At 42.0% G+C, this 27,987-nt stretch overlaps 2 long non-coding RNA genes across 2 annotated transcripts; one reads left to right on the forward strand and one right to left on the reverse strand.

Annotated features, from left to right (window-relative positions):
- Positions 1 to 75: 75 nt before the first annotated feature.
- Positions 76 to 11,896, forward strand: LOC129381525 (uncharacterized). Its single transcript, XR_008609701.2, has 2 exons — positions 76 to 6,328; positions 10,947 to 11,896. It is a non-coding gene; the product is annotated as an uncharacterized lncRNA (long non-coding RNA).
- Positions 11,405 to 27,966, reverse strand: LOC129381524 (uncharacterized). The gene is made up of 3 exons (XR_008609700.2): positions 26,315 to 27,966; positions 25,093 to 25,209; positions 11,405 to 12,578 (listed from the first exon to the last, which is right to left on the reverse strand). It is a non-coding gene; the product is annotated as an uncharacterized lncRNA (long non-coding RNA).
- Between the last annotated feature and the right edge of the window lie 21 nt (positions 27,967 to 27,987).

A 27,987-nucleotide genomic window follows, 5' to 3' on the forward strand; every position in this document is an offset into this window, starting at 1 on the left:
TATGGTGTTGGGCGGCTAAGCACTAGGTTGCGGGACTGAATTCCGGCGAGGCAGCCGCATTTCAATGGGGGCGAAATGTGAAAACACCCATGTGCTTAGATGTAGGTGCATGTTAAAGAACCCTATGTGGTCCGAATTTCCAGAGTCTCCCACTACAACGTGCCTCATAATCAGATCGGGGTTTTGGCACATAAAACCACATACTTTGTTAAATATTTTTTTACCCTCCAGCTGAGTTTGCAAAGATAATATTGCTGAACTTCAGAAATTATTTGCTGTCAACCAAATGAAAAAACAAACACAGCACTCATCACTTTCAAAATACCATCACTTTTATGCACAGTTCCCGTCCAAAGTGTCATAATGGGGGTCCATCTCTATAAACCACAACCTGTCATCATCACTACGTGTCACTGTATAGGCCACAGTGAAGGCATGGGCCCAAACTTTGCCACAACAAAATATGATGTGTGGTTTTATAAAGAATGAACATTACTATTCCATAACTATGACTTCGTGTGTGAATTATAGAGGTGTACACATGGTAACAAATTTCACATGTACAGGCCACAAACAGGCCAAAATAGAACTTGTAAGATAAGGAACATGCTCAAACTGGATACGAATAGGTTCAGCTTTCGAGGACTGCCTTGGTGCCATTTTTTCCCACAAATGCTTCCTTGGAATTCAAAGCCAGCAAATGCATCCATCTAAATTTTCGCTCGCTCAAGCTAAGAGAGACCAAATCCAGAGCTTGCAACCAGCTCAAACTGTGCGGATACTGCCAAAGTTGAAAGCATCGCTCACTGAGACCATCATGGAAGAGTTAATTCTCATACTGCAAGAGCAACTTGCAAAACAAATACACAACAGATTGGGCAAGTGATAAATCAGCAAATACTTCCACAGCTTAGACATCTCACAGGGGTATACGTCACTGTGTCTACAATGATGACGCTGCTGCCTAGCATCTTTAGTGCTACCCTTCAAACTCCCCGTCAGCTTACTCCTCTACCTACTAAATGACAATCATGATTAACTTGCTAACCTCTTAAAACGTGAGTTTGATTTAGAACTGTCATGAGTTATGCTCCCCAGAACCAGAAATTTTACAGCGAAGCTGTCAGCCTCTCGGTGGTCGGCATTTTTTGTGTCCGTCTGTGAGCAGAGAAACCATCATCAGCAATGGCTCATACCCCCTAAGCAAGCAAAAATGCAATGGCTCGTCTCCCTTGTAATGCAGAGGCTACAAGCACTCAGCAAAGTGAAGCGAACAGTGCATAGCTTCATTGGACTCATACGTACAATTAAGTACAGAACAGCTTACATTTCAATAAATAACAAGCTCAAGACAAGTGTCTATCATCATCAGCAAAGGCTCATACCCCGGTAAGCAATGGCTCATACCACTGTAAGGCAGAGGCCACAAGTGCTCAGCAAAGTGAAGCGAATAGTGCATACATTCATTGGAATCACCCATACAACACACAGAATGGCATACATTTAAATGAAGTACAAGCTCAAAACAAGCATCCAAACCATAAATTAAACATTGCATACGCCCCTCAGCAGTTGTAGTGGTGGTTTTGCAACAGCTTATCTGGACATCCACTTTTGCAGGGCCAGGATGGCGAGTCAGTTTTTTATGGACCTCCAGCAAACCTGTCCCATAGCCCTTGAAGAAACCAATGACTCTGGCTGGTCTACATCGATCATCACAATCTGAGGCAGAAGGCAAGAGAGCCCCGATAAGGGGTCTCGCATAATACCCATCATACTAATGGGGCACACAGCGCACTGCAGACAGTAGTGCATTTGTCGCTCAAGCACAATGAGAAACAGCTTTAACAAGAGAGAGGGAGAGAAAGGTAAAAGTAAAAGAACAAATGCAGGGATGTTAACCAGAACAAAAAATCCACTTTGCTACCAGACATAGGGTGTGCGGAAGCGGAAACGTACAGAGGAAAGAAAGATAGACCGAGAGACATGTGTGTATGATCACAGTCAGTCACAATCACTACAAATGACTACAGCACACATTGTCCTTAAGAATTGCAACAATGCTTTCATGGCCATGACCACGTATCAGGCCAACATATTAAAGCAATTTCTTTTGACACTGACAAGGGTCTCCTCGTGGCCCCAGTTTTTACAGACTGTGTTGTAATCCATGCTAATACGGTCCAGGCAAAATATTTTGTTAAGGCTATCATTACAGCCATGGCTGCTGGAAATTCAGCAGACAATTCTGGGAGATGAGCTCAGCACTCTCACTAGTACCAAAACTTATTTGTGACTCTTCAAGTACATCCCACCTGAACAATTGGAGCTACTTCATGTGCCACTGACAACTTGTCTTGAAAAGCCTAAACGGGCTGGTATAGATGTCGAAGTGTAATTATTCATTTAAAGGGACACAAAAGTGAAACTTTAAGTGATTTGAAAACTTTATTTTTATTAACTTTGTAATGATAGTTTGATTAGTAAAGGAGAAAATAAAGTGCAAAGTTCAATTTCCTGAATTTACTTTATTTCCTGTAATCCTACATGCAAACCACTTTTAACTGTAAACAATAAACTAATCCCCAGCAGATGCCATCAAAATCAATGACGTCATGGTGAGATGGTGTTGGAACTTCAAGGCAGCGTTGCACCCCGTTTTTCGCTATTCCTGTCTTACCAAGCCTCACCTCATGGTGGGAGTGGATCTTTTTTGGTATTTTAGATTGTTGTTTTACTAATACAGGTGAAATCCTTCTTGTCTTTTGTTTTTCTTTAAATCCTTGCTTTATAGTTTCTGGCTATTTCACTTGCCTGATTTACGTTTTGTCGCAAACCACTTTTGACTTGAGCCAGTGCGGGTTGTAAGGTGATAGCATTATACAACACACTCACTGGCATTTATTGATGGTGTCGATGCAAAATACAGAGAGCTGATCATGGAGGCAGCGTAATCGGAGATGTTAGAAGCGCTAGCACTTATTTTTCTTTTCCTATGTAAGCACGGTTTGTACAACTCCTTGAAAATCTTTGAATTTGAAAAATCGATTTAAGGGCCCTTAGATCTCCTTGAAATCAAATGTGTTTCTCGAATTCCTTGAAAACTGTGGTCGTGGACGATTTTTGAACATTCAAGTAACAAACTCTGCATCAGCGCCATGCCATGGACATGCACTGTCTATCGGGAAATTATCACAGATATTTTCTTTTCAGAGTGCCGCAAAGCGATGATACGTGTCGTGTCCACAGCCACCAGCAAAAGGCCTGTTAATGCGATTAGCATTCTTATAGGATACTTCACGCACCTTCCGGTGCCTAACTATGGGTGGCAAATGGAAAAATTGTTGGTAAGTAAGCAGACAATTCTAGTGTTCTATACATTCAAACTGAGGAAGATCTGCTGAAGATCTGCTAACTTTCACAGTGATGGCTATGTATCAATTACTACAAGATAGCAACAACAGTAACTCTTTTTGTATGCTGATACAGTACAACGTGGACAGTTCGCTCCTTCTTTGCTCTCTTTTGCTGCTTCCTCTCTTTGCTCCTTCCTAGCTGTTAATTCTTCTCTGTACGATTTCATAGCTGTTTCTGAGATTTGGCTGAAACCAGGCAAAGTTCAAGATATCCCAGGCTATTCATTCTTTTCTATGCCTCCGCAGTCTTGTGCTTGAGGCAGTGGTGTTGGTCTATTCACGTTGACTTACTTAAAAATGACAGCAATGAATACTTTCTCCTTATTAGCTCTTATGGTTTTCATTACGAGTCCCATTACGAGTGCCACCAGGGTCATTGCTCCTTCATCAATATCAATCGACCATATAGTTCTGTGCAATTTCAACACAATGTGCATTTTCCCCCAACTGGTGTTAAAAAAGCTTTCAATACTGTTCATCACGGTATACCACTTAAGAAATTAGAACGTCGTAGCTTCGGTGGGGGATGCCTTAAATTTTTTCGAAGCTACCTTACGGAAAGACAACAAACAGTTTGGTTTTTCAATACTAATTCAGATTTTTTCCCACTTACCTTAGGTGTCCCCAAAAATCAGTGTTGGGACCTATTTTATTTTCATTGTACGCAAATGACCTTCCATTAATGCTAAATATATTTTCACTCCTGTCATGTATGTAAATGACACTGCTCTCATTCATGCACATCGATTCATGGACAACACTTTCCGTGCAGCTTACAAAGAAATGAAGCTAAATTGTGATTGGTTCCATGTCAGTAAACTGCTCTTAGACATTAAGAAGGCAAAATGTATGGTGATTCATTGTTCCCATAAAGATAGCTATATCATTGAACTTTTGTGTGCCTCTGGCTGAAGGAGAACCTATAGAAAGAGTCAGTAACCTAATATATTTAGGTGTTGTATTAGATTGTCACTTCAACTGGAAAATACATATTGACTGTCTGTGCAAAAAGCTCGGCACGGTCTGCTTTACGGTTTTCAAATGTTGCCATTTCTTTGATGTAGCAACATTGAGAACAATCTATTTTGCCCTATTTCATTGTCAACCATCTTATTGTACAGAATCTTGGGGTCATACACACGATTCTTACATAAAACCACTTGTAGTCCTGCAAAAACGTGCAACCCATTACATGTAAAACTCAAATTATGCGACCTCTACTAAACCCCTCTTTTCTAAAATACCAAATCATGTCCCTACAGCTGCTAATAAATTACAAAACTACAATGATGGTGCCTATATCTCGTTAACTAGCAATGTCCCCTTTCACTGCTCGGTTTTTATGCCCTGTCATTTCGAAACAAGAGGCTATGAATGTAGTAACTGCTTGAAGCCACTAGTAAAAAATGTGCATGGAAAAAAATTGCCTTCTAGTGTTGGTTGTTCTCTCTGGGACAATCTTCGTGTTCGGCTAAAGCAACATAAATCTTTTCTTGTGATGCTTAAACATTATTGCAAAAAACTTATTAGTTGCTGAAACTCTTTTGTATGCTAATATGCATAAAGGTGGCCCCTGCCTGTATGCTTATGCATGTATTGCTGCTTCTATTTCTGCATGGGCCCTTACTAGCATGATGCTAAGGATGCAGATGCTTCTCAACGTTTCTTTAATTGTTGACCTTACTTTGTCTAATAAAAATTTAAATTCAGATCTATCTATCCCTCTTTCCCTCTGTTTTCGCACCAACTTATGTCACTGGGTAGTCTATGGTCTAATTGGTACAGCATCCGGCTGCTGTTCTGAGAGAACCAAGTTCGAAACTGACCATCGTACCAACTCGGGTTCAATGACCCTCTATGGTGCCACTTTGGCTCATTATGCATGTGGCACTGGGCATGTGAGCATGTGGCACTGGGAAGGCACCATTCCTTAAAGCCAAAAAAAATTTTTAAGCATTTCTGTGGTACTGAGTGGAATCAAACTTGCATCATATATATATTATTCAAAAGACAATGCGTTCACATACACACCACGCATGGACTTCACGGCAATGCTGGTAGATGGCACAGCATGTTTCGTGGGAAGCACCAGACAGGATCCCCGTTGCATGCATGACTCATAGACGACATTTTTGGTGCTGGCAATACGATGTGTCGCTACACTGCTTCAGTGCGCATTGCATTAACATCAACATTGACAGGGAGATGAGTCTGGCCGAAATCCTTAAATTTACCATTGCCACTATGGAGCCAGACAAAGCCAGATCAAGCGACCAAGCATTATCACTGTTTTTTTTATTTTGTTAATTGGCTTGGTTGGTTCACAGTGCAGTCATCACCGCTCCAGTTTTAAAGCCCCAGACTTTGTAAATGCGTGGTGGAAAATAAGCTTCAGCAATTTACCTTTAGCCCGACAAGTATCTTTGGTTGAGGCCTTAGACTACTAGCCATCAACTGAACTATGTGTCCAACTCAGCAGCTGCTTGGCTGCAAGAAATTGCAGCTGAGACAAGAAGGAGATTTCACTATTTTCCAGTGTACGTATGAATAAGATTTGTTTTCCCCTTCCTTGAGTTTTGGCCTTTGGCATCCCTGAAATTGTTGATTAGCCCCTTGAATTTTCATTGGGATGTCATGTATGAGCCCTGTGCAAGTTTTCTTTGGGAGTCGGGAGGGGGGTGAATGTTGGCTGTAATATGCTATGCATTAAATAGTACTTTCTTGTGGACTAGCTGGTTCATACTTGAATTATTAACGTGCTGCGCAGGATGTTCAAGGAAAAGGAAAGAGCATAGGACAGTGCAAAGCCCAGCTACGATAGCCAACATGAAACGTGATGATCTGTGACAACAGAAAAAGGCCGGCCGAACAGGCAGGGGAGGAAGTGTGTCATGCCCCTGTACTTTATATCGGTAACAATTTTTCTCTTTCATTCTTTCGATAGTTGAGCTGTCGTGTCCCCTTTTCCTTTTCTTGTGCTTCTTGCACAGCATGTTAATAATTCAACTATGCATGAAGCCTGCATACTTTGGTCTTTTATTTTATGTTATTCTTAATATAGTTTCTGTCGCACTGAATGCACTTGTTTGTAATATGTTTAAACAAACTTTATTTACACCTGTTGCTAGCCTCACATATGCTGTATGTTAAAGCGTCCTTATTTTTTCTATGTAGCGTCTCATATTTAGTGCTATCATGCCTAATTATTATATGTTGGTCATCTGCATTACTCTGCATCCCTTCGTTATGCAATTCCTTTTGGGGTATGCAAGGTATTTGAAGAAATAAATCTGTCAAATACAACAAGGCTTGAGTTGACGTTTCTTAGTGGATATTTAGATTGCTGTTAAGGCCACATGTTTTCTGAGCCTTTCTTTGTAAACCCGGATCATACCATCATGCAATCACCAGATATCTCAGTCTCCTCAAATGTTCTGAAGGAGTGTCTCTACGAGTGTGAAGGCATTGTGTCACTCCGTCACTTTCTGTGGCACCATAATTTCTTTGAACTGACCTACAATGAACAAACATAATTTATTTGAATTGACCTTCAACAAACACTTAGCACGAAGTGTGAAATGTCTCTGAAACTGTCACTTTCGCAGTTGTTTCATTACATACTGCCTGTGAATGCACAAAATATGTAGTCGCGTCAGCGGAGTAGGTGCACAGGAGTTCTGACTTGCCTGACAATGCTGCCCATCTAATGCCGTGGCAACTCTCAGCTGCACATAACTAGCAAAGAATTCAATACATAATACAGCATTCTACACACCGACATCTGACATGCGTTATGATGACGACACGTGTTGTAGTGAAATGGGCGCTGTTCTTTTCCATGTGTACCTCATTTTCACATCTTACCTTGTCTACAACTCCAGCGCCATTATTTAGTGCTAACAAAGAATAACCATTACAAAGGCATGCAGGAGAGTGGAGGCAAGTGGAGGGAAAATGTGCAGTAGAAGGCTCTGTGCATCCTCTCACCGAGATGTTACATGGATGTGCTGAGGGCATCAGATAAACAAGCTGGCACTCTTGCCTGTCATGCTGCGTAGCTTCGTTTATTTGTGCCACTGTTCATCACTTTTTTCCAAGTGTAGCCAGGCAAGAACTTGACAGAAACAGGATGGCTATGCACTTGGCTGAATGAAAGCCATGGCCCTGAAGTCAGTGGCTTTAGTTTCATTGAGCAATTTAAATGCTGCATGTCAAAAGAGTCCTCTTAGGAAGTTTGGAATTGAATCTAGTCTATTCGATGTCCAATGGCACTATACCACCATGAAGCACTGCTTAGCATGCATACTGACCAGCCACATTAATGTGTGGTTTCTGAGGAAAAACACGTCTTCCTCCTTGCATGTGCCTTAGGCCTTCTGGAAAAGAGCCCATATTTTGATGATGCAAGTATCTGGCTTTCTTGCACAAATCTCAGGGTACGTCCAAACATGTTTTTGCCTTGCTGAATTTCTGCGTGGTACAGTAAAGGCTTTGAAGATAGTCAATTTGCTCTGCTTGCAGACAATGGGGCACAAGGCTTTAATTTCGAAATTTCAGTGATGAGCTTTGTTTTGCAAAATGGTAGCTACCTTGAGTGTCAGCACGAATGTCGCCTACGGGTGTTAAACATGGCCAACCCAGACAGTAGAGAACAATCACTTGGCACTGGTGATACTTGCAGGAGGAGAGACTAGTAGTTGCAGAAATTAATTGATAGAAAGGGAGACCTCGCATGTCAGACTTGAGTGCTTCAATGGCAGTAGTAGAAACTTCCCAGTCTACCCTGTTTCATTTCTCTCATGATGACCATGGTTCAGCTTGCAGTGATAAACAGTGGTAGAACAAACAATGCCACTGGAGTCAATGTTTCAACAAGGGGACTTGTCTTTGGCTTGTATTGGTGGAGCGACATGCCCTGTCAAAGGCAAGACCACTTGTGAAAACAGTGGCTTCAGCAACATTGTTTGTTCCACCACTGTTCGTCACTTCAAGCCTCCATCTTTCCGTGATCTTCTTTCTCGTTCGCAGTTCAGCCTGAGTTCATTTTATTATTGCGACACTTTTATTATTGTGATGCTGGTTCCCATGAACTTGCATATTGCTCAGCAGTAGTTGTCACAGGCTTTGCATTGTCCTCATTTGTGGTAAAGCGAGAGGGTACAGAAAGGAATAGTTTGTAGGAACTTGTGCTTTTAGTGCAAATTTTGTTTTTATCTGCTTAGCACCTAACTGCACAATTGAGCATACACTGATAACCTGTAGTAACTTCCTGCATCTAACGTTGGGAAGTTGAATCTGCGTGTTTGCCTCTTATTTATATTTGGAGCTGCACTTCAGGTTCCAGTTCATCTACCAGATAGGTGGCTTGCTTGTAGAACTGCGAAATTAGTTCTTAGGCGTCCACTCTTTTGTCGGCAGGAAAGGTGCATGTATGCCAACACCCTTCTAGCCCTTGTGGACGTCAGTGCACTACTTCTGAAAGAGGTGCCTCTAAAGAATGAGTAAGCACCACCAAGTCTGCCAAGCAAACAATTGCTACCAGGAACTTGCCATCACTGAATGTAGCACAAGGTGTCTTTGCTTTCGCAGAGCTCTGCATCTCTCTTTGGTTGGCAATAATACAGAGTGTTTCACAAACTGCAAAGTAACATTGAAACCGGATAACGTTGTCATGCCACTCAACCCACCTAGTCTCGCAAAGGCTCCTAAGTTAACCAGAAAGAATCCTCTACTGGTGCATCTTTGGCACTACTTCATTTTGGTGAGGCAGTGAAGAAAGAAATCACCTCTTTCTTAATGCTAACAGCATTTGTGACAGCTTGAAGTCTTGGGGGCTTCGCCAAAGACAAGTTGAGCGTATGGGTGAAGCAGAGCCACTGTACCACACTTCGCACGTAGCGCTTGATTTCAGATGCTGCACCAAACAGATCGGATATCATAATGTTACATTACAGCCATCACTAGTTATGCCGATAAGACCTGAAGCCTTCAGTGTTATGCGCAACCCGTTCTCCAAGTACAGCCCCTGTCAAGATGATCTCACTGACACTTATAATGATGCCAGGCATCACCACTACTATGGTCCATAAACTGTGCAGCCTTCTTGTACCACATTACATTACTGTGGACATATTGCAAGCCCAGTCTTAGCTGCATTATGCGAGCTGCATTAGTGAACTGCATTTCACTGAATGTAACATTGTAATGCTTAAAAAAAATGACACTGCGCGGATTGCACACAAGGGCACGAGAGGGTGGCGACACTGACAAGCGCAACACTAATAAACGTAAAACGGACAAGCGTGCATGACCCCCCGTGTTACCGTCTCTTGCCCTTGTCTGGGTTTTGTGCAGCATCTATTTCCTAAGCATTATGAGCCAACTAGCCCCAAGTTTTATTGCAACACTGTAAATTCCAGATTCTTGAACGTGTTGTACGAGCCTACCATGAACTCTGTCCCCACAGCCTCTTGTCAATTTATTGTGCTATAGGTCAATTGTTTTTCTAGTGTATATTATGTTTTGGCTGATGTGGTAGCAAGATATTTCTGAGGTTCTGTAGCTACACTGGAGTCCCGAATGCCCAAGGGTTCCCAAAAAATTGCCCTCACACAAGGTTAATAAGGCTCCTTTTATGCAATCCAGACGCATTCAATTCTCTGTCAGTGAACCAGTATGCCTTGGCATCCTGGAAAAATTATGAATTTTATGTCAGGTTCCAGGTGGCTTCAGTTGTCATTGTGAAGTCGTCAAGCAGAGATTTGATTGAAATATCCTTTTTTTACATGCACTTGCACAAGCAAGTTCTTTTCAGTTTTAACTGCTGCTTTCTTGCGGTCCATCTTAACCCTGTAGCCTCGCTATTTTTTTTAGAGGCTTTGTCACGGGTTTCTGCAGCTGAACGTCTTCTAGAAGCTTCCTATGATGCTACAGCATACAGTATTTTCAATACAGAACATTTTCAGAGTTTGACAAGACAAGCCACATAAGTTTATCTGGATGTGAGGGGCACACATATTTTTCGATGACAGAGTGAGGCAAGCTTGTCGCTGTATTTATGACTGCTAGTTTGCAACCACCTTTATGTTTGTACCAGCGCTCAGAGCTACAAACTGAGCCATGTACAGCGTGCTGTTGCCAGAATTCTATGCATGATGTGTGCATTTGGTGAGTGAAAGCAGCGACGGGGCCAGAGGAGGTTGTGTTGCAAAGGCAGGTTGGCTGACGTCATGCTCGTTCCCAAGTTTTTTTGCTCCATGTTTTAAGTCCATGCCAATTCCAAAGCTGAGAGCAATGGCGGGCGTAGCATGGCGAGCATTCTTCTGCACGGGCCTGGCGGCACAGCTAAGATCGCTAGCACAACTTTGAGCTCTGTAGGAATAATGAAAACGGAAGTCACGAGGGCAAGGCAAATAAGTTCTAGTAAATAACGTAGTTTGTGCAGAAGCAGCATTTGATTCCTGAAGGTTTTTTTTTTTGTGTGTGTGCAAAGTGCATGTATTTAAAATTTTAAATGTCTCTTTCATGCAGGAACTGGACAAGAACATTTCCGTGATGCCCCAACTTTAGTGAGATGTACAGTGGCTAATCAAGGATAGGCCGGGCCAAGCATGACAAGATAGCTTGGGCTAAGTGTGTGGGCATTGACATCAGCCTTTTGTTGTGCCAGCCACTGGCCAATGTTTTACCTCGCATGGCCCGACATAAATTCTTGTATGGATCCGATACATTAGCACACCCAGGATTATTGTCTGGGCGTGGGGCAAAATTTGGCAAGACATAATAACATATACGTAAGAAATAACATTTCAATTTACAGATAGTTATGGGGGAGGGCTGTGAACCCAGGGCGATTTTGGGAAGACTGACAAACTTTTTTTAAAAACACCTCCATAGCAGATAGCACAATTTTGCATCTCGCTGAGGTAGATAGCGCAATTTGATTACTCGCAAAGGTAGACATTATTTTCATGAATAACTGAAATGCATAATCGAAAAGGACAAGTTTATTCATTTAAATACCTTATGGGCACCAAAAGGAATTGCATAATGGAGGGATACACAGGAATGCAGTTTACTAACACGAAAAAAATAAAAGTAATGGCACTAACGATGATGCACCATGTTAGGAAAAAAGAAGGAAGTAGCATAGTACATATGCAAGAGGCTAGCAGAAGGTACAAAAGAATATTTCATCTTTATAAGTAGTGAAAGAAAAATTACTTCTAGGAAAAAATTATTATAAAAGAAAAGAAAGAACGCATCCATGCTTTACAGATAGCTCTAACAGCCCACAATTCCCTATCCCTCTCCTAAAAACGTGTTAAAAAATATTTTACAAAAGGACATAGGGCATCGAAAGCAACAGTACTGTCTTGGAAACAAGGAAACAAATTACAAATGCAGGTAATGGCACGCTGGGGGAACTCAATTAAATGATGTAAAAAACATGAATTATTAAAGGACGTTGCAAATTTGCATGACTGGCCTTGGATGTTGTATCTCAAGGAGACCATTCCCCAGGTCAATGGCTCTTGGGGAAGCCGAGTGTCCTGCGCTCCTCTCCCACCCCTTCGTTAGTTGAATGCTATGTTCACTCAACATAGATGATGCTCAGTTCAATGTGGTGTTCTGACTCATGCTTTTCTATGAGATGCTTCCTCGTTGATGCGTACGAGCACTTGCTGCACTTGAACGGCTTCACGCCAGCATGAACCGACATGTGAGCCTTGAAATGATCCTCGCTCTCCGTCGAAAATGTCCCCGGACAAACGTCACACTTGAAGCGCTTCTGTTGGTGGGTTCGCATGTGTTTCTTGTGATTACTTGGCCATCTTGTGGTATACTGACACACATCACAGCGTAACCAACAAGCGCCTTTTCTGTTGACTTTTTTTCCTCGAGGCTTAGTTTTCCTAACAGGCACAAGGGGTCCTTCCATAATTTCCAGACATAAGAAGTCCTCAACTGACACTTCCTGAGGTACTCCCATTTCTCCAGGCTCGCCTTCCTGAACAAATGCTTCGAGTGTGTTCTTCTTGGCTGTGCAAAAGTATTCTGCTTTCCCCGTGACTTGCAGCTCGTCCATGAACTGTTCCCGTTCATCTGGTGTTGGCCTCGGATATGCAGACGTCCCGCAGTCATCAGCATTCTGCAACATAACTGCAGAGAGCAATGCATATGAATAGATGCAGCCCTTCCAACACAGTGAAAAATACTACTAAACAACACAAAACTTTCAATTCTGGCACTCACACACTATACAGAAAACAATAACAATACTACAGACTTCAGGGAAACAATAAACGAAAAATAATTGAACAACGTAAGCAAAATACAGTAGCAAAAATGTCAGGAAGCAACGCATCAAGACAAACTCGTGCGTATACATATTCAAGCTAGCAAGGCCAACCGTCCTTACTTTAGGAGAACAGTTCAGACTTTACCCAGGTGGGACAGCGAAATGTCTTGACTTTTGCATTGTTTCTCTGGCTGAATAAGAATGAATAAACCAAATTTTCATTAACAGTCGACTGCACAGATGCACATTCTACGGTTGCATTACAATAAACTTAAAGGCAGTTTCGTTTTCGTCGTGATTTGAGTACTGTTGTATGCCCCAACTGTTCACATTACCTCTGCCTGTGTTCGTTGCCTTGTTGGCGAAAACTATGAATCTTTGTCGCACTTACAGACTGCCGGCTCTTGGCACCGACTGACAGGGTCAATTGTCGCTAGCTGCCTCTCTCCCCTCTCCTACCCCGCAGTATCGACTTCGTTTCACTCGAGAATTGGCAACCCAACACAAATGCGAATTATACCAATATTTGAAAGAAAAAAAAATTAGGTTACAGAAGGATGCTACACCTATCTTCATGCGTTCATTTCATGCTGAAACCTGATAATAATTCGAGGATAAAATTTTGCAAGATAGGGTTTTGGCAATTTCATTTCGTTCAGAACGTTGTGAAAAATTCATGAGCAACGAATTTTGCATCAGAGCAAATACCCAAAGTTTATTTGTGTAGTAACACAAATCATTTACAGGTCCAATTTTTCATGGCTCAGAGGCCCCCCCCTCCATTTCACAGAATCTTAATTACAGCATTGCATAGCCACCTTTACTGGCATCCCCAACAATATCGAGCATCATAAATTTAATGCTGCATCATATACCGAATGTCTCTGTGATGATTTCATAGCAGCGACAGACATCAAAACGAGCAATAGTCAGCAATGTGAGTATTGTAGCCACTTTACTTTCAGCCGCAGCCAAGAGCATGCCAACGGAAAAGAGACACGATGACACTCTCTAATGAGGAACGTGAGCTAGTCGGTGGGAAAGGACGAGTGGAACTTCAGGCCGTTTCACTGCCGGCGTTTCCCTAATAAATGCGTTCGCCATCACGTTCAATGGCAACCTCCTTGTATTAGCAAATTCCACTAATTTACATTTTAATTAACAACTATAGGGGGCACATAACTGCAGAATTGAAGCCAACTATTACTGAAAGCAATACCTGTTGCTACAAATCTTGTGCCTGGCAACAGCAAAAAAAAAAAAAAAAAATTTGGACTGGAAAAGTGTCCTAAAATGTGTTGCTCACACCTGCCAAGTTGTAAGATTTCATCGCAAAATGCCAAATTTTTAGAGCTTGTTCACTGCTGCTCTATTGAGACCAGTATATTAGTACCTTTATATTTGGGCTTAGCTTACAGGAAAAACTTGTTTCGAAAGAATATAAATGCTACAGCTGCTGACCAATATCTTCATAGCCAGACTTTTTAGACACATTGGTTACACGGTCCTACCCACACGCACTGACACCAACCTGTACAACCAATGCGTAGTGGCAACTGAAATTTCGGCCATCAGTACGTAAATATTTCATGAGTGCTTTTAATAAACATTTCTGGTGTAGATCATTTTCGCTGTGACAATATAGCGGAGAGCGCGTTCACATGATCCCTTCAGGACCAAGCCTGCAAATTTTTAATTGCAGTGAACATTTTGATTTACTCAACCAATTTTTAGTATTTTTGGGGTACAACTGTACTGTTTCCCAAGTTGTAAAGTTCACAGGTTCAATTGTTTTTAAGTTAAAGGCCTCTGACTATGTTTCGGCTTTGCAAACAGATAAGCGTGGTGCGTAAATCATGTGCCGGCACCAGTGTCTACAAGCAGCTGCATGGCACAAAAACAGATGAAATTTAGAACAAAAGACTGCGCACCCATCCTCTCAAGGGAGCCCAGCTTCCAGCGAGAGAGTCAGGGTCACACACACAAATGCCTCCACGTAAGAAGTTGCCTCCACGTAAGTTTTATGTAGAGGCAAAGTCACTGATAATAGCACATGACCTTCGTAAATTGTCCAATGCAGAAAGCGCAATACTGCCATTCCAAGTGTGCTATGCAGGAAACAGAGGATGAGAAGAAAAGAGATAAAGGGAGGACCAGTCATGTAAATGTCACACAGTCCCTCAGCTTCCATATGGGAAACGACAGGGAAATGGCGCAGAAGTGCTGAAAAGTATGCTAGGTGGTATAATATTAGAATACTTGGCAACAGCACGAAAAGACAAGAATAGCCAACAAGGGCATGGTGTTGTCATATGTCGCACCCAGTGTCGTCTATTCTTATCCAGTCATTTCGCACTGTTCCCAAGTATGAAATGTTGCTTATGGACGCCGGGCAAGGCAGAAGAGAGGGTCTACATTGCCGCTAAAGGTTGCCTCCTCGCAATGTGGAGGTGGGACATTTCAGTTTCTTATATCTCCTCTAACAAAAAAGAAATTAGAAAAATTCTTGTGGTAAAATGCTCCCTAAACTGCACTCTAAGACTTCCACTGTATAACCAAAACCTGCAATAGGGCCTGGTAAGGGGCCCTACTTAAGGCGCAGCTCAGAAAGGTGTGAAAGTGAGAAGGGGGGGTGGTTGCCACATCCTTAAAGCTTAATGGCGTGTCCCACTAAAGCCAGCCTGTCATGACAAATGACCTCTCTTTTGTACATAAACAACTCGACACTGGCACAGAACAGTAGGCAAGACTTTCCACGCAAAAAATCACCATCGCAAAATTTCTCTAGCACTTGTCATGCTGTATTGTCGAGCTCAATAGCCTGAAAAGAAAGAAAAGAGAAATATTTTAGGAGTTCGAACGACAAAGAAACATTCTCTTATCAATGAAACAGCAATTTGAAGTTGGAGTTTTTCAGAGCTCAATAAATGTCCCTTGTGAATTAATGTTACTGTGCATTGGTCAATGGCTGTGTGCAGGATGGAAGGGAACAACTAATCAAAATTTGTGCAACACAATCAACAACAAAATCGTTTCAGTTACAGCACTATCTACCACCACCTGCACAGCAAGTCTTTTCATGCAGGAAATACTTTGTTATGGATTGTCAGTTGGCTAGTTTGTTCTGGATCATGTTGAACATTTAACCACACGGAACAGATGAGGGGCAAGGCAAGGAGCTGTCATGAACGGGAACCGACTTTGATCTTCAAGAGTTGAAATTGAAAGTCAGCACCATTTGTCTAGCCTACTTGTCTTGTCCTTGGTATGTTTGTCCCTTTAAACATTCGACAGGAAGTACTTTGTTGTAGTTTCATGGCTCGCAACGCAAGGTAAAGAAAGATTAATGCTATTTAACACGAATGAAACCTTCACCTTCAACTTTCATATCGTTAGACTCGTGTAAGGGACGCACTATTTTTTTTTCAGAATTTTGATGAGGAGCGGCCCTTACATGGGACTGAACCACTTGGTTCGATCCCGTTGAAGGGCCGCTACTACATGGCTCTCAACATCTTATAGTGGCATGCGGAAGTGTGCAGCGAGATAAAATTTGCTGATGTGTGTGTGGCCTCGGGACACTAAAGGTGATTGCTTCCCTGCTGGAAAATTCCCCCCCCCCCCCCACATTTTGGGCTGCCAAGTTGCGAGTGCGGCCTTCACACGAGCCTACATGGTTACTGTTGACTTCATGCCTGGAAAACAAAAATAGGCTGCAGGTGGGGAACAAATTATAAAATGCAGATGTACACTTTGCTAAAACAATAGGCTGGAAAGAAATGTGCATAATTGAAAAGAACGCATGCGCACAACAAAGTGATAAAACAATGGCAGCAAACAAGCATTGCAATAGAGTGTAAACAGGCAGCAAAGTACTAGCATTGCAAGTGAAATGGGCAGCAAGATTATATAGAAAAAAAATTACACATTTCAAGAACAAAGAAAAAAATGTTCACAATGTATCAGCAATTTCATGAAGACAACTTTCTCACTTAAGGCTTGCTCATTTTATCTATAGCCTGCGAAACCTTATGCCTTTGCAATCTTACATAAGATGGTGAAATACACTACCAAAAATTATGCATTTCTAAACCAAACAGCGCTTTTTAGAATGTATGTTAATATTGCCGCAAAGAGCTCTCCACAATCTCAAGCTGCGAGGATTTTACCAGGGCACCCTCCCAAACGCCTCATTGCGTTGCCGTTAGAGAAGTGTCGGCAGCACATTGTGCATCTTGTGACAGTGAGTGCCTTGTGTAAGTGTACGAGATGGCACCCCAGTACCTTGCATAATGTGAAGTCGCAGCATGTTTCCTGATTACAGGGGCACTTGAGGAGTCTGTTCCATGAACAGATGTGGCTGTCTGTCAAAAAGATTCCGTGAACTCCCCCTTGCAAATTGTGCAAGAGCATTTAACTTAATCGTATAGTTTCTGGGAACAAGTCCGCCCACAATAAACTAGTCTGTGTACTGTCCTTCGTTGAAGAGTGCTACAATATGTTATCAGTTCTATGGAACCAACTCTCTCAAATGAAAGGCCCACTTCATTAATCGATAGCCTGCGGAGGTCTACACTTTGCAACATTTCAACAATGGCAAACACTAAAAATGGCAGATTCTGAAAACAAACAGCAACTGTTAGTATCAATTCTATGAAACCAACTCCCATTTAAATGACAGGCTTATAATTTCCCCAAATGCTTGTGAAGATGTACACCTTTGCAGCCTTGCAACAAGATGGTGAACTATGCTAAAGATGATGCACAAGAACACAATTTCTAGAATGCATCACAAAGTTGTTGATTAGGTTTACACAGTTCGTTTATACCCTGCAAACATACACACTTTTGCAATAATTTACAAACACTTCAGCCAGACTGGAAACACTGCTTCACCATGTTTCCTTAATTTAAAGGCGCACCTTTTTGGGAAGATGTCAACTCAAGGTGACACACGCATTATTATTGAGTACGAAACCGATGCTATGTTAATAGTACACCGTCACCAAGGGCTTTACAGCATGATGACTCGTTTAATTTTTTTATTTTGCTATGTTTCCACTTGTATTGAATAAACTCTAATGTAGCATTACAAAAAGCTTGCATATTGAAACGTTTAGGTTGCAGCAGAGTCAGTCTTCCTTTTTTTTAATTCTGTGTTGGTTTATTCTGCCCACTGCTTCAATGTGTGAGAAAAAGAGCCATTGCTTGAGCACTCTGAACATTGAAACAGCTTTTAGAGGGAAAATAAAAAGATAAACGATTTAACCTGTATTAGTAAATTACCCTTCTACAATACCAGAAATGGCACTCTGACCACAAGAAGAGGATTGCCAAGCCAGAAAAGGCGCAAAAAACAAAAGGCAGATGGCGCCACTGTGCTGAAGTTCCCGCACCTGCCCACCGCGACGTTATGGATTTTGATGGCATCTGCTAGAACATAGGTAAGCATTTGTAGTTAAAAACTGACTATATTGTGCTCTAAACAAGCCGAACATTGGAGAGTTTTGGAAACTTTTACTGAGCCAGTATGGCCCAATTACTAATAAAAAACCACGTTAAAATCCATGAAGTACCACTGACCTGCTGACGCTTAGGTTTCAGTGCAACATTGAAAGAATGGAACTTTCACATTGATGCTTTCTTCTAATCTACATCCTATTATGGCGAAACTAACAAAAATAGGGTATCTACACTGTTAATTTAGTGTTTCTCTCTAAGGCGCTTTAAGGTGGGCCACGTTCACCCTCAGCTTTATTACATCGAAATCACTTCCCTCAAAACAAACATCGGGGAACTGAAATACATTCCTGCCTCTGGTGGTCCCGAGACTTCAGTAGGTGTACTGCTATGAGCAAATTAGACGTTTGACAGGTGAGCTATATAAAGAAGAGTGTGAAAGTTCATCTTTTTAATTGCGAGATATTATGCATGCTAAAACCAAGGGTGCACATTAAGACTGAGTAAATATGGTATGTAGCCTGACAGGCGGTGTTCTCTATAGCCGTTAGTAGCCCTGAAAAGAGAAAGCGAAAGCCTTTTATGTGATTTAATCAGATGCAGCACAACAGACAAAGAAATAAGCAACATACATGTAGAATGCACTTGAAGTAAAACAATGTTCAGCCTGAAACTGATGGAAAACAACATCCACGGTAAATGCTTGTCGCTTCGTTTTCTTACAGATAATAAGCTTGAGCATCTCTCAGCTCACAGAAGCTGTGAGCTTCACCATAAGCGTTCATTAGTGGCTTTTCCCTGAAGAAAAAAAAGGAAGAACCCAGCTATGATCACTGATCTTGGTGGTAAAGTGCCACATTGAAAAAAAAAAAAAGAAAGCACATGGGTAACTGCCCGAAGCTCTAATGCAAAACCCAAAATGAATAGGTAATACTACTACTGCTACTGATACACACACATGCGCATCTCGTGTATGCATGTGAGTGGGTCATTTCATGCATCACCAACATCATCTGAAATAGCGCGCTAGACGTAGGCTAGGCATAGCATATCAACGATACAGTGTGTAAGCATGCTGAGAGATAACCTCCAAAAGAAAACTCACCCTGTTTTGGTATGATTTTCTAGTTCTATAAAATAACATGCACTAGTTCCTGTAGGTGCACTGAAATTTAGCCCACCTCATATTTCCATTCAATATTCTCTTAATTTTAGGTGGGATATCTCTCGGGGTTTTATGGTAAACAGCGCATGCGAATAAAGTTGAGACTTATGTGGTGAATAAACAAACGTTTCATGAGAATACATGTTATATAGCATGAAAGTAAGTGAAACTGAACCCATCACTCAGCTATAAAGCATTTATCTACCCCCATCACAAAAGCTTCACTTCGCATTTTTTTCTGCATTTTTTTTTTATTTAGCAACTCATAAATTAAAAAAAAAATTTCCTAAATTATTTTTGAACAAGTTTAAGCATGAGGCTTACAAAGCTGTAACTATACACCAAAATCAGATATTACAGTCCTTTCAATTTTATCTGTTGGGGCATCTAAAACACACAAACTTGATATTTCAGTTAACAGTTTGGTGAAACTCTTACAATGCCTATGAGAGGTCTGTAAAAGACAGATTGACAAATTTCCATTTTTCCCTCTCTTTAGATACCCTAATAAGGGTTGTTGTCATTATTGATATGTTATTTATTACTAAGTTACGGAGTTTAAAACATGGTACATGAGCTTTTTTTTCTCTTTAATTTGGCAACTTATTACATTTCTATGAAGAGGAAATGGACAGTCAAAAATGAAACATCTGTTTCCTAAATCCAAAATGAAGAAAGGTGCTGACAGATGGAATAGCACACTGTGGTATAAGATAAGGTGACTCAGAAAGGCTGGCCAATGTTTCGATAGGAGGACCTATCTTCGTCAAAGGTGGCCTGTTTTCTAAAATCACTCAACTTTAGTTTATTTTTAAAGCAAGAAACCTTTAAATTTGGCACAGCAGATGCCAAGCAAAAAAATTTTTCTGTTCCCATGTACTTAGGAGCTGTCAAGCTCAAGCTTCTTTTTAATTTTCGAGCGTATGCGTCAAGTAGAAACAAAAATTACACTGCGAATGTGATTCCAGAAAGGGTAGCTTGAGTTGCACTAGTCAATTTCATAAAACCAAACAATTGTACTGGGTTGTACCCGACAACAAAAATCAATTGTAAGATTCATTTTCGGCAAACCGCTACTTAAATGGTGAAAAACCACAAACGGTCATATTTTCTTTGCAGTTGACTTCAAAAAATATGCTGGACAAGAATTGCCTTTAATTGTTGCTAGTCACAATTTAATGGCCTTCACCTTATTGTCACGTCTCAAGCACATTATGATTTTGATTTATTCAGAGACAAACAAACGAAACGCCTTTTTAACGGTCTAGTATGTACCATGTTGTACAGTGGTGAATGGTCATTCTTGCTCCAGACCAGGGATCGGTGCTCTGTGCCTTTGCATCTGTTGTACGGACACAGCGATTGAACAGGCCGCAACCTCACTCACGTTCCAGCGCAGCCATAGTTACAATTTATCCTTTTTTGATATGTTCAATGCTGCTGGCATAGGATATCACAGGAGGGGTTTGGTGCATAATCTGCATGAGGTCTTCAAAGAATGTCTTGAAATGGCTAGAATTGGGGTAGTGAGCAGTGTCAATGGGCAGGTGACTCCAATTCTTTGTCGTTTGAATAAAGAGAGTTAAATGTGTAACAGCGTGTACAGGTGACGGTTAGACAGCTGCCTTAAAACAACTGCTATGGAGTGAGAGGCAAAGAACCAATATGATAATCGAGCGTGCAAAGTAGTACAAGCAATAGGACCTGTGGTAGAGGCACAAATGCACTATTTTTCTACATGGCTGAAGACTAGCGAGTTAATCTTTAAGTCTTGATCAGGGACACCACAGTAAGAACAGTTCAAGAAAACTACCTAATCTACCAGTCTGGCTTTCGATGGATTCAGGTGTATGGGATGATGTAGTCTGATACAGCTACCAAACCGCGCATGCGTACTCCAGCTTGGGACACATGAATGCTTGGAATGTGACAACCTTATGCTAAGGGAGATGAATTGTAAGTTATGCGGCATATGTCTAAGGCCATAGTTAGCTGCACAGATTAGCTCCAGGTTATCAGGCAAAGTACACGATGAAATGCCATTTCTGCGAGAAAGTTCAGTGCAAACAAATTGCCTGACTTAGATTGAACAGCATCTCTTATTTCTGCAGCATTAGGTGCATAGTCAAACTAGTTTTGCTAATTCAACTTCTCCTTCTGTATTGCCATTACTCCTACCTTTAATCTTGCCAAGCAGCACACACCTCTCATTGAAAGAAGGAAGGTTCCTTATATAAGATTCAATGACACACACACAAAAAAAATTGATGGCATGAAGACACACAAATGCACAACACAAGCCTCATGCCCTCGAATGTCTTCGTGTAGTCTTTTTTGTGTCATTGCATGATTATAACTGTGTAACAACTAGCCTAGGCCTCAATACTGTTGCAACAGAAAGCTTGTGAAAGCTTTTGAGATAAACAATGCTGGCAACTGGTGACAGAGTAACTACATCTTCTCATTGGCCCTGTAAAAGCAAGAGCATTAGTGATACAAAGTGCAAGCCTCCAAGGTAATTTACCCCTACATATTGAGGAATAGCCTTCATTAACATTTTGCATAGCATTGCTGCCAACACAGGTACCAAAGAACTGCAGCAAGTTTGGCGAGTTGGCACAACTGCCGCGTGCACCTAGAATAAATCAGGCTGAATTGTTCGTGCTGCAGGTAAACACAATATAGGTATGAGCCTGGCTTGGTAACCGGGTCTATTTCACAATATTTACTCTGCTGGGTCTATTGCACAATCTAATCTGCCCGTTCTGTTTCCACGTTCAAGTCGTTGAAGCATTTCTTCCAGCCTTCCCATATCGTTTAATGTTTCTTGATAAGTTTTAAATGAGGGCAACCCAATAATGTCGCCACCACTGCTGGTAGCACTGTGTTTAAAAGAAAACTTTCATCTGTCATTGTATTTGCAAAGAAAAGTCGTGGGCACATACCTTGTTGCAACTGATACTATGCATACTAAGATACCTGCTTACTTGCTGATATTGGGTAAGTCACTCATCTGCATCGTTACCTGCTTTCTCAGCGAAAACACAAGGTCCCTGTAGTGTCGCCAAGAAACACCGTGCATTTTTGTTGATTGAATCGTCAGGGGAAAGTGAATCGTCAGGGTGAGGCAATGACTCCAAAATAGTCCAAGTGGTGGCGGCTGCACCCCACCTCCAGCAAACTATTGCAGCACAAACACAAAGGGATTACAATGTAGGCTTGAAGTTGAGTATTAAGCAAGGTGCACATTTTTGTCTTTCCTTTCGTTCAATCCATCCTGTTTTTTTTTTTCTTTTGCAGGTGCAGACACACACACTTCAATATTATTACATTATGAATTTGTACAGAATATAGCCACCTCTACCAAGCTTAAAGGGCCTCTCACCTGGTCTGGCCATTTTGAGCTGACAAGCGCAGAGCACACAATGCGCGTCAACGATCATCTTTGCAAAGAATTACAGTGCTACGCGCCACAGAAAGGCCTGAAATTTCAATCCGAACGTGGTTTTCCCTTCTTCTTGCGGCCGCTGGGCTCCAAGCCGGACAGTGGTGTACTCGCGTCCCTGTGCCTATGTACTCGGGTCCGAAGTATGCCATCGCTCATGGTGACACGTGACTTCGAGAATTATTCAAGGTACCATCTGTTATTTGTGTGATCTGTTGCTTGAATTGACGAACTGAAGTTTTGAGAAATAACAAAACACACGAACGGAATGTCTGCGTATTTTTTGTTTTACTTCTCACGGAAGCGAGAGAGATGGTACTTCCGCTTCGTCTGCTTGTTCCCACGGTCATAAAGTCACGTGTGCAGGTACCGAAACTATGCCGTTTTCTATCATGCTCTGCGATACGCTTGTTCAGCCTCAGTATTCGTGTAGCACTAAATTATACCGCTAGACATGTGTCCTTGTGCGCAGCATGCAAAATAGTGCGCTGCGTGACACCAGACAATCACAACAGCTTGTGCACAACGCCGTCAACAAAAATGTGCAGCGCCGGAACAACAACAACAACAACAACAAAAAGAAGGCAGTGCCCGTGGCGTATGCGTCCCGCGATCCTTGAGGTCCAGTATGGGAGAACGCAGGATAGGAATTTCGCTTGCAGAGGCTGGACGGGGCGTAAGGAGAGAGTGTCTCGCTATGCAGTGGAGCCCACCTACTGAAATCATGGGTTCGCGGTACTGAAATATTTCTATCTCAGCTATTAATGAGCAGATTTGAAAAATTTTTGCGGCGGAACGCTCTCTATAGGACATATAACTTGCGCCATATGACCAAAATTTGCTATGGGGCCTGGTGAGGGACCCTTTAAGGGAACAAGAACGGTGAAACGAACAGTCCGAAACAAAAAAAGAAACAAAATTTTGGGCAGGAATGGTCAAAAGCTATATCAGAACGGCTGTTGACGTTAATGCAATTAGCACTCAAGCAATGTGGTGAAACACCATATTGCCACTACGAAAACATGTCATGTATGAGGCTACTGCAGCCAAGCTCCTCTCTTGCGCTTCCCTGTGAACACGCTGTGCCATTGAGCAACACTGGGGCAAAGTTTGTGTGAGGCGCATGTCTATATACCATACAACATCGGTTCGATTCTGCCCAGCACCGAAAAAATTTGGAAATTTTTTTTGTCATAGAAGACAAAACACCTTTTTATCATTTTGACAAACAGACAGACATACCACAATCAGGGTAAAGTTAAAAAAGAATCCTAATCACAATAAAAATAAGTGGCACCATTTTACTATTACCACACACCTCGTAACTAGATCACAACACATGAGTGTATGAGCTTGTGCCCTGACCTTTACCCCTTAATCAAGGGAGGTTAAAGATTAAGATAAAGGAGCAGTAGTTAAATGGTCATGTAGAACTGGTACCTCCACAGGACACAGATACTGACAAGATGTATTACATGCTTCATCACAAATTCATCAAGGAGTCTTCCATGACTATAAAGCTACAAGTCGTTTTTGATGTGCCAATGTACATGAATGATCAAGACAATGAACCCAACTTGTTGAAAATGCCGTCACCCTTTCACAAGCACAAGATTAACATAACTGCTGACATTCAGAAGGCATTTGGGCAAATTTCAGACAAGTGCAACAGCAAAGACTTGCAGGGATTCCGATGATCTGTGAATACTAAATCAGGCTAGGCTGATAATGTCTTTTTTGGAAACTCTGTTTTTGTTAATTTTGCTGTTACATGACGAGTATTAGAAAACAAAGGGAAGGTCAGAGTTCCATTGCTTGGACTTTTTTTCTCCAAATCACCAACACTAGTACATCAGTGTGAAGTCACAAATTTCAATGTATATATTCATATAGGGGCTATTGTGGCTCAGTAAATGTTCTTGAAACTTTCTGAGTTATATCTTTGGCTCCTTTAGAAAACAATGTAATCCATGCCCATTGACAAAACACAATAAAGCATGAGCAGTAACTATTAAAATCCATGACAGCAAGGCGAGTTGAGGCAGGAATTTCAAGGCAGCCATCGCCACCCATTTTTCCCTTCTGCGCCTTTTCTGGCTTACCGTGCCTCATCTTGTAGTAATTCTGATGTTTTTGCTGTCATGATGGGTAATTTACAAATACAGCTGAAATTATTTTTCTCTTAGGCGTCCCTTTGAGTTAAAGAGGACTTTGCTACAATGTTGAGCCCTTTCTTATTGCATGGGAACGCTAGTCATATCTACAGCACTAAGGGCTGTAGTAAAATGCCAACTGCAACTTTTACAGGAAACAGATGGTAATGCTGCACTTCACGTCACAGATGTTACGTCAAAGGACCATCATGTTGTTATGATGACAATGGAGATAATTTGCATCCAGCCAGCATACAGCCATGTCCCACCTACAACAAAAAGGGATCATCACATTAAGAAGATGAAGCTTATTTACATCCAGCAATTGTCCAGCCACATTCAACCTCCATAAAAATAAATGATCACCATTCTGTCAAGATAATGGAACTAATTTGTGAACAGAAATTAAGCCCTGAACTGCCATGACAAATTCCAAAAAACTATTTTAGAAGTGCAAGAGGAATTGTCAAAAGTCATTGCGTATTATTTTCTTGTTAAGATTACGATAAATTGAACACATACACATGTGCAAAAATTGCTTAAAGTTTACAAAGTGTTAACTAATGATAAGCACCAGAGGACACTCATGATGGCAAGTTGCCTTGTCATTGGCAATTAAGGGGTTAATGGCACACTTCAGCTAAAGATATTCAGCTGTATTCTAGTCTACAAGAAGAAATTCTCATCACATTGTCCTGATGCGATAAAATGAAATAAAATTGACAAACAATGAGCATGTTTTTAAAATAGTTTTACCAAGTGCTATCAGAGTGCATTCTTTTTGGTTGGGCATGTGGGGGCATCCGCTACCTGTGCAGTGCTACAATGTGTGATTGAAAACATAGCAATGCATTGGTGGCTGTAACTTTTTGTACTGAGGTGCATTTTGGCATGACAAAATTTTTGCAGATGTCCAGCTTAGGCTGAAACAGTGACATGTAGCACAGATGATCTGCCATGGTTTATAAAGATAGACCTGCATTATGACATTTTGGATGAAAGATGTACACAGAAGCGAGGGTACATTAAAAGTGATGAGTGAAGTGCTTGTTTTCCCATTGGTTGAGTGTATACGACATTTGAAGCTACAAAAAAGCTATTTTCGGAGAGATCCGTTAGAGGATGTCCTGTCTCCTGTGTGTTAAGCTAATGTTACCAGTTTGTATGTCTTCTAAACATGAAATGGTACTGAGTTGTCAGGTGTGTAACTTTGTTTCAGTTCTTGTGCAGCAAGCATAACGGTCTGTGCAGATCTCTCCTATGCAATGCGCCCCTTCAAGTCTAAATGCCTGGCTGGGGGCATGCTCGCACTATAAATTGCTGGTGAGGATCAAATGCCACACTTCACACAGCTGAGGCGGGTGCCCTACTCACCGTGTCACGAACAGGTATCTTGAGTTGTGCAAGACTGAGAAATTCAGCAGCGAACGGAGGCGAGCAAACTCAAGTGTTCAAAGAGATGCACCTGGGAAGTCTGGACTGTTGGGAGCGTCTTCACATGGCATTCAATGCCTCAGTGTGGACGGAGAGGTTGCCGCTTTTGAGGTTGACTGGTTGCCAAGGGCAGAAAATGATCGTGACAGGCATTTGAGCTTGCATAGTGGGCATTGAGGTAGTCTGGTTATTAGTGCGGGCGTTGCGAGGAGTGACTCCTTCTCCTATTCGAGTGTTGCAGCAGCAGGAAGACCCATTGTTGGAGTGATGGCAAGCTCTGGAGACATTGGATTCACGCCTTCTGGATTCGTGGATGACCTTGCGGCTGGACTCGCGGGCTCGATTGGTGTGCCCACGGGATACACGGAGAATGCCATAGCATTTTTACAGATCACATACTATGTGAATTGAGGTGTCGTCAACTGTAGTTGCTTTTGAGGCAACGGGGTCATCAGCAAGCGGTTGCACCGCCACAACGCGCGCTTTCTAAAAAAAAGGTACAAAGAACGCGCTTTGCGTCAGGCACGTCTGTAAAGAAGCACAACGGAAAATGCTTGGGTTTCAATAAAATCACGGCGGCGCGCAGCTCTACTGTGTAGCCGATCACGGCAACGCCGCCTGCACCAACTGCAGTGTGGCATCACAGGAGACATTTTTTTTTTTTTTTTTGCGCGCTTTAGCGTGCATTTTCTTAACCACGGCGATTAGAACACCAGTCTTTCCACATACGAGGTGCGCATCGCGCAACGACTCACGAACCACCCTTTCACCGCACAACGGCTTCTTTCGCGATGAAGTAGGCATCACGCTGAGTGCCGTGACAGTGACGTACCGCAGCTGCTGGCTCAAAATCGTTGCTCAAAAGGATGGTCTTTGTCACGGTGGCATAAAGCGATACGCGACCTTGGCTTTTGCCTGTAGTCGCTTTGGGGCAATCCGCATACTCGCGCCACTACGAACTTTCCACTGGATGCTCCACTCGCAGCCTGGTGCATCGAAGTGGAGCATTCGTATGCTGGGGCAGTCTCGGAGGCCATGCTCCACACATTTCTAAACAACCGCGGAAGGGCGCTAGCTTACCTCCCACCGCGATTCATGGCAGAACTCGAGTTCATCATTCGCAAGCATGAAAGGCGCATGAATTCAAGCGGCCCACACAGCCAAAGGTCCAGAAGCTGAGTGTCGAACCGAAACTTTCTAATGGGGCTATTTTTTTTACTTACACTGACTACACGAGTGTAACTATTGCAGGAAGTCATAATTTTTTTTACTTGTGTCGAAAAGTTTAGCTCCACCCACCTACACGAAAACATTTTTTATAGCTGTAGTGTAACATGAAAACTACACTTCCTACACTGCAGTTTCGATCAGTGTAGGCAGCAGTCCACAAACGAGCAGGCGGATATTGTAAACGCACGGCGCCATTTTGTCTGAGACTGTCAGCGCTGATATGGCGACGTTAGTGAATATTCGCTCCAAGGACGGCAATGAAGTGCTGGCGTGACCATGTATTACAGAGGAAAGTGAGCTAATCTTCCAAGAAGATAAAACTATCTTACTCATGGATGGTGCGGGCTGTTTCAGACTCCGTGCGTTATTATGCGCATCGAGAA

Source organism: Dermacentor andersoni, chromosome 11 (genome assembly GCF_023375885.2).
Source record: "Dermacentor andersoni chromosome 11, qqDerAnde1_hic_scaffold, whole genome shotgun sequence".
Lineage (NCBI taxonomy): Eukaryota > Metazoa > Arthropoda > Arachnida > Ixodida > Ixodidae > Dermacentor > Dermacentor andersoni.